General features: G+C 48.3%; 1 protein-coding gene across 5 annotated transcripts in view; it reads left to right on the top strand.

Annotated features, from left to right (window-relative positions):
- The window catches only part of atxn1a (ataxin 1a), a 195,292-nt gene that overhangs the window by 119,677 nt on the left and 69,615 nt on the right, over nt 1-6,000 (top strand). For 4 of the 5 annotated variants that reach the window (XR_005037513.1, XR_005037514.1, XM_036953267.1 and 1 more), the window contains exon 3: nt 4,978-5,092. The gene's annotated coding sequence lies outside the window, so the exon portion shown is untranslated. The remainder of the gene's footprint in view (nt 1-4,977; nt 5,093-6,000) is intronic. The other variant, XM_036953269.1, reaches the window with a different exon arrangement.

Here is a 6,000-nt window from a genome sequence, read left to right as displayed (position 1 = left end):
GAGAAAGAATCAATATGTTTCTATGAGAGTGTAAAGCACTGGGCTTATGTTACACCAGGGACAGAGTCCAGGACACACACTGTGCTTCTCCTCCACACTGCCCACAGAAATTGATGGCGAGAGAGAGGACGTGGGCTTGAGGGATTTGTGGGGAGAGAGAGAGAGAGAGAGAGAGAAAGAGAGAGAGAGAGAGAGAGAGAGAGAGAGAGAGATCTCACACAGTGGCCGAGGATTACCAGACACCAACTGGCAAAGGAATCATTCACGGGTATTAAAAGAGTGTGTGAGAGAGGATAGAGGGGGGCGAGAGAGAGAGAGACAGAGGGAGGGAGACAGAGAGAGTGAGAGGAGGCGAGAGAAAATGAGAGACAGATGGGCACAGGAGGCAGCACACCAAGCTCGCTGTGAAGACAACTTTGTGGTTTGTTCATGCCAGAAACAGAAGGGGGATCTGGGATCTGTAAATGTCAGCAGAAAGGGACAGAGTTAAGGGAGAGTAGTGACAAGTGGTGCTGAGTAGAGCTGGCGAGACATCAGTCAACAAGACACTCAATTTGGCCCCAAATCTGGACTTCATTCAATCACTCAGTCAGCGTAATCATTCAAAACATGATTACTATTCAGCCCAAGGTCTGGTTTATTCACAGTGCAGATGCTGAGGCTTCATTCACACATAGACATCTTCAGAAACAATCTCTGCTCTCAAGTTCCTGCAGCTAAATTATCTGAGATATTGTGAATTCATCATTTACAAACATTATTGTTGTGGGTATTATTGATCTACCTGCCTTTCAGGGTACCATAACACTGACTGACTGGCTAACTGACAGACTAGCTAACTGACTGACTGGCTAATTTACTGGCTAACTGACTGGCTAACTGACTGCCTGGCTGACTGATTGTCTGACCGACTGACTGGCTAACTGACTGACTGGCTGGCTAACAGACTGACTAACTAACTGACTGGCTAACTGACTAACTGATTGGCTAAATGACTGTATGATTGGCTGACTGACTAACTGGTTAATTGACTGACTGGCTAACTGACTGACTAATAGACTGACTGACTGTTTGGCTAACTGACTGACTGACTGACTGGTTAACTGACTGAGTGACTGACTGGCTGGCTAACTGACTGACTGACTGAGTGACTGGACTGTCTGGCTAACTGACTGTCTGACTAATTGGCTGACTGGATAATTGACTGGCTTGCTAACTTACTGACTGGCTAACTGATTGGTTAACTGATTGTATGATTGGCTGACTGACCAACTGGCTAACTGACTGACTGACTGACTGACTGACTAACTAACTGACTGACTGACTGACTGGCTAACTGACTGACTGTCTGGCTAACTGTCTGAGTGAGTGACTGAATAACTGACTGATTGACTGACTGGCTAGCTAACTGACTGACTGGCTAATTTACTGGCTAACTGACTGGCTAACTGGCTGCCTGGCTGACTGATTGTCTGACCGACTGACTGGCTAACTGACTGACTGGCTGGCTAACTGACTGACTAACTAACTGACTGGCTAACTGACTGACTGATTGGCTAAATGACTGTATGATTGGCTGACTGACTAACTGGCTAATTGACTGACTGACTAACTGACTGACTAATAGACTGACTGACTGTTTGGCTAACTGACTGAGTGACTGACTGGCTGGCTAACTGACTGACTGACTGAGTGACTGGACTGACTGGCTAACTGACTGACTGACTAATTGGCTGACTGGATAATTGACTGACTGGCTAACTGATTGGTTAACTGATTGTATGATTGGCTGACTGACCGACTGGCTAACTGACTGACTGACTGACTGACTGACTAACTAACTGACTGACTGACTGGCTAACTGACTGACTGTCTGGCTAACTGTCTGAGTGAGTGACTGAATAACTGATTGACTGGCTAGCTAACTGACTGACTGGCTAATTTACTGGCTAACTGAACGGCTAACTGGCTGCCTGGCTGACTGACTGACTGACTGATTGTCTGACTGACTGACTGGCTATATGACTGACTCACTAATTGACTGACTGGCTAACTGATTGACTGGACTGACTGGCTAACTGGACTGACTGACTGGCTAACTGACTGACTGGCTAACTAACTGACTGGCTAACTGACTGCCTGTCTGTAGTTCTATCCGTCTGTCAGTTGGTCTGTCTGTCAGTTAGTCTGTCTGCCTGCCTGTCTGTCTGTCAGTTAGTTAGCCTGTCTGTCAGTTGGTCTGTCTGTCTGTCTGTCTGTCAGTTAGTTAACCTGTCTGTCAGTTAGTCTGTATTTCTGTCTGTCTGCCTGTCTGTCAGTTAGTCTGCCTGTCTGTATATCAGTTCGTCTGTATTTCTATCCGCCTGTCAGTTGGTCTGTCTGTCTGTCTGTCTGTCTGTCTGTCTGTCTGTCTGTCTGTATTTCTATCCGCCTGTCAGTTGGTCTGTCTGTCTGTCTGTCTGTCTGTCTGTCAGTTAGCCTGCCTGCCTGCCTGCCTGCCTGCCTGCTTGCCTGCCTGTCTGTCTGTCTGTCTGTCTGTCTGTCTTTCTGTCTGTCAGTTAGTCTGTATTTCTATCCGTGTGTCAGTTAGTCTGCCTGCCTGCCTGTCTGTCTGCCTGTCTGTCTGTCTGTCTGTCTGTCTGTCTGTCTGTCTGTCAGTTAGTCTGTATTTCTATCCGTGTGTCAGTTAGTCTGCCTGCCTGCCTGTCTGTCTGTCTGCCTGCCTGCCTGTCTGTCTGCCTGTCTGTCTGTCTGTCTGTCTGTCTGTCTGTCTGTCTGTCTGTCTGTCAGTTAGTCTGTATTTCTATCCGTGTGTCAGTTAGTCTGCCTGCCTGCCTGTCTGTCTGTCTGCCTGCCTGCCTGTCTGTCTGTCTGTCTGTCTGTCTGTCTGTCTGTCTGTCTGTCTGTCTGTCTGTCTGTCTGCCTGCCTGCCTGCCTGCCTGCCTGTCTGTCTGTCTGTCTGTCAGTTAGTCTGTATTTCTATCCGCCTGTCAGTTGGTCTGTCTGTCTGTCTGTCTGTCTGTCTGTCTGTCAGTTAGCCTGCCTGCCTGCCTGCCTGCCTGCCTGCCTGCCTGCCTGCCTGCCTGCCTGCCTGCCTGCCTGCCTGTCTGTCTGTCTGTCTGTCTGTCTTTCTGTCTGTCAGTTAGTCTGTATTTCTATCCGTGTGTCAGTTAGTCTGCCTGCCTGCCTGTCTGTCTGTCTGTCTGTCTGTCTGTCTGTCTGTCTGTCTGTCTGTCTGTCTGTCTGTCTGTCTGCCTGCCTGCCTGCCTGTCTGTCTGTCTGTCTGTCTGTCTGTCTGTCAGTTAGTCTGTATTTCTATCCGTGTGTCAGTTAGTCTGTCTGTGTGTTCTGTACTCTACATCACAGCTCTGAGTCTCTAAATTGAATCTGATGTGTGTGTTGGAGGGGGGATGTTTGTGGGTATGTGCACATTTTGTAGTACTTCTGCGTTTCTGTTCATGGAAATACAGTGAGATTATCATGTGAAATTGTACAGTTTTCATTTGCACTGAACTTGAGGAAACCATGTCGATGTCTGTCTCTTTTCACAGCTTCTGACCTGTGACTACCTGTCTCTCTCTCCTCAGCTAGTGTCTACCTGTCTCTCTCTCCTCAGGTGGTGTATATACCTGTCTCTCTCTCCTCAGCTAGTGTCTACCTGTCTCTCTCTCCTCAGGTGGTGTCTATACCTGTCTCTCTCTCCTCAGCTAGTGTCTACCTGTCTCTCTCCTCAGCTAGTGTCTACCTGTCTCTCTCCTCAACTAGTGTCTACCTGTCTCTCTCTCCTCAACTAGTGTCTACCTGTCTCTCTCTCCTCAACTATTGTCTACATGTCTCTCTCTCCTCAGCTAGTGTCTACCTGTCTCTCTGTCCTCAACTATTGTCTACATGTCTCTCTCTCCTCAGCTAGTGTCTACCTGTCTCTCTCTCCTCAGGTGGTGTCTATACCTGTCTCTCTCTCCTCAGCTAGTGTCTACCTGTCTCTCTCTCGTCAGGTGGTGTCTATACCTGTCTCTCTCTCCTCAGCTAGTGTCTACCTGTCTCTCTCTCGTCAGGTGGTGTCTATACCTGTCTCTCTCTCCTCAGCTAGTGTCTACCTGTCTCTCTCCTCAGCTAGTGTCTACCTGTCTCTCTTCTCAACTAGTGTTTACCTGTCTCTCTCTCCTCAGCTAGTGTCTACCTGTCTCTCTCCTCAACTAGTGTCTACCTGTCTCTCTCTCCTCAGCTAGTGTCTACCTGTCTCTCTCCTCAACTAGTGTCTACCTGTCTCTCTCTCCTCAGCTAGTGTCTACCTGTCTCTCTCTCCTCAGCTAGTGTCTACCTGTCTCTCTCTCCTCAGCTAGTGTCTACATGTCTCTCTCTCCTCAACTATTGTCTACCTGTCTCTCTCTCCTCAGCTAGTGTCTACCTGTCTCTCTCTCCTCAGCTAGTGTCTACATGTCTCTCTCTCCTCAACTATTGTCTACCTGTCTCTCCTCAGCTAGTGTCTACCTGTCTCTCTCTCCTCAGCTAGTGCCTACCTGTCTCTCTCTCCTCAGCTAGTGTCTGCCTCTCTCTCTCTCCTCAGCTAGTGTCTACCTGTCTCTCTGTCCTCAGCTAATGTCTACCTGTCTCTCTCTCCTCAGCTAGTGTCTACCTGTCTCTCTCTCCTCAGCTAGTGCCTACCTGTCTCTCTCTCCTCAGCTAGTGTCTGCCTCTCTCTCTCTCCTCAGCTAGTGTCTACCTGTCTCTCTGTCCTCAGCTAATGTCTACCTGTCTCTCTCTCCTCAGCTTGTGTCTACCTGTCTCTCTCTCCTCAGCTAGTGCCTACCTGTCTCTCTCTCCTCAGCTAGTGTCTGCCTCTCTCTCTCTCCTCAGCTAGTGTCTACCTGTCTCTCTGTCCTCAGCTAATGTCTAGCTGTCTCTCTCTCCTCAGATTATATCTATACCTATCTCTCTCTCCTCAGCTAGTGTCTTTACCTGTCTCTCTCTCCTCAGAGGTGGTGCTGGGGCCCTGAGAGGAAGTAGTGCTTCGTTCTGACTGGAGGATCCCTCCATGGGCTGTACCACCCGTTGACACACAGGAGAGATCAGAGGAGCTCCACTGAATGAGGTAGAAGCACCCTAAAACCCTCCTCACCCCCTCCCCTATCATTGAATGAACACATCCGTTTCTGCCTGCATATGTGTCGTGAAAGTGGCATCTGAGTCGTGGGACCGTTGTTGCTATGTGTCTTTAATATACCTCCATCAATGCTGTGATATCCACAGTCAAGAGACGAAATCAGTTTGGGGACTGGGCTGGTTACGTCATGTTTTGGGTCAGAGTGAATGTAGGCAAACTTTGTTTCTATTCTAGCAGTTCTTTTTGTCACTCAAGCGGAGAGAGATGTAGCATCCTCTGTAGTAGACAACAAGCATCAGGATGGGGTCTCAAGGGGAGGCTTTTTCCTCTTCTCTACTTCCTGTTTACTGTTTCATTTGACACAGTGCGCTTTTACTGTGTGTTTGTGTGAGTGTGTATGTATGTGTGTGTGTGTAGTGTGTGCGTGCATGCATGTGTGTGTGTGTGCATGTGTGCATGTGTGTGCATGTGTGTGTGTGTGCATGTGTGTTTGTGTGTGCGTGTGTGTGTGTGTTTTATTTTGACACAGTCAGGTTGTCATACAGTTTTTTTTTTTTATTTTACCTTTATTTAACCAGGCAAGTCAGTTAAGAACAAATTCTTATTTTCAATGACGGCCTGGGAACAGTGGGTTAACTGCCTGTTCAGGGGCAGAACGACAGATTTGTACCTTGTCAGCTCGGGGGTTTGAACTCGCAACCTTCCGGTTACTAGTCCAACGCTCTAACCACTAGGCTACCCTGCCGACAGTCAATGTGTCTGTTGATTCATTTAACCTGGAGTAGCTTTATTAACAGTTCAAATAAACCTGTCTCACCGCAGACCAGACCAGACCAGACCAGACTAGACCAGACCAGACCAGACCAGACCAGACCAGACCAGACCAGACCAGACCA

Source organism: Oncorhynchus mykiss, chromosome 18, assembly GCF_013265735.2.
Source record: "Oncorhynchus mykiss isolate Arlee chromosome 18, USDA_OmykA_1.1, whole genome shotgun sequence".
Taxonomy (NCBI): Eukaryota; Metazoa; Chordata; class Actinopteri; order Salmoniformes; family Salmonidae; genus Oncorhynchus; species Oncorhynchus mykiss.
The sequence above is the reverse complement of the archived record's forward strand: the minus strand, read 5'-3'. Positions and strand labels throughout refer to the sequence as shown.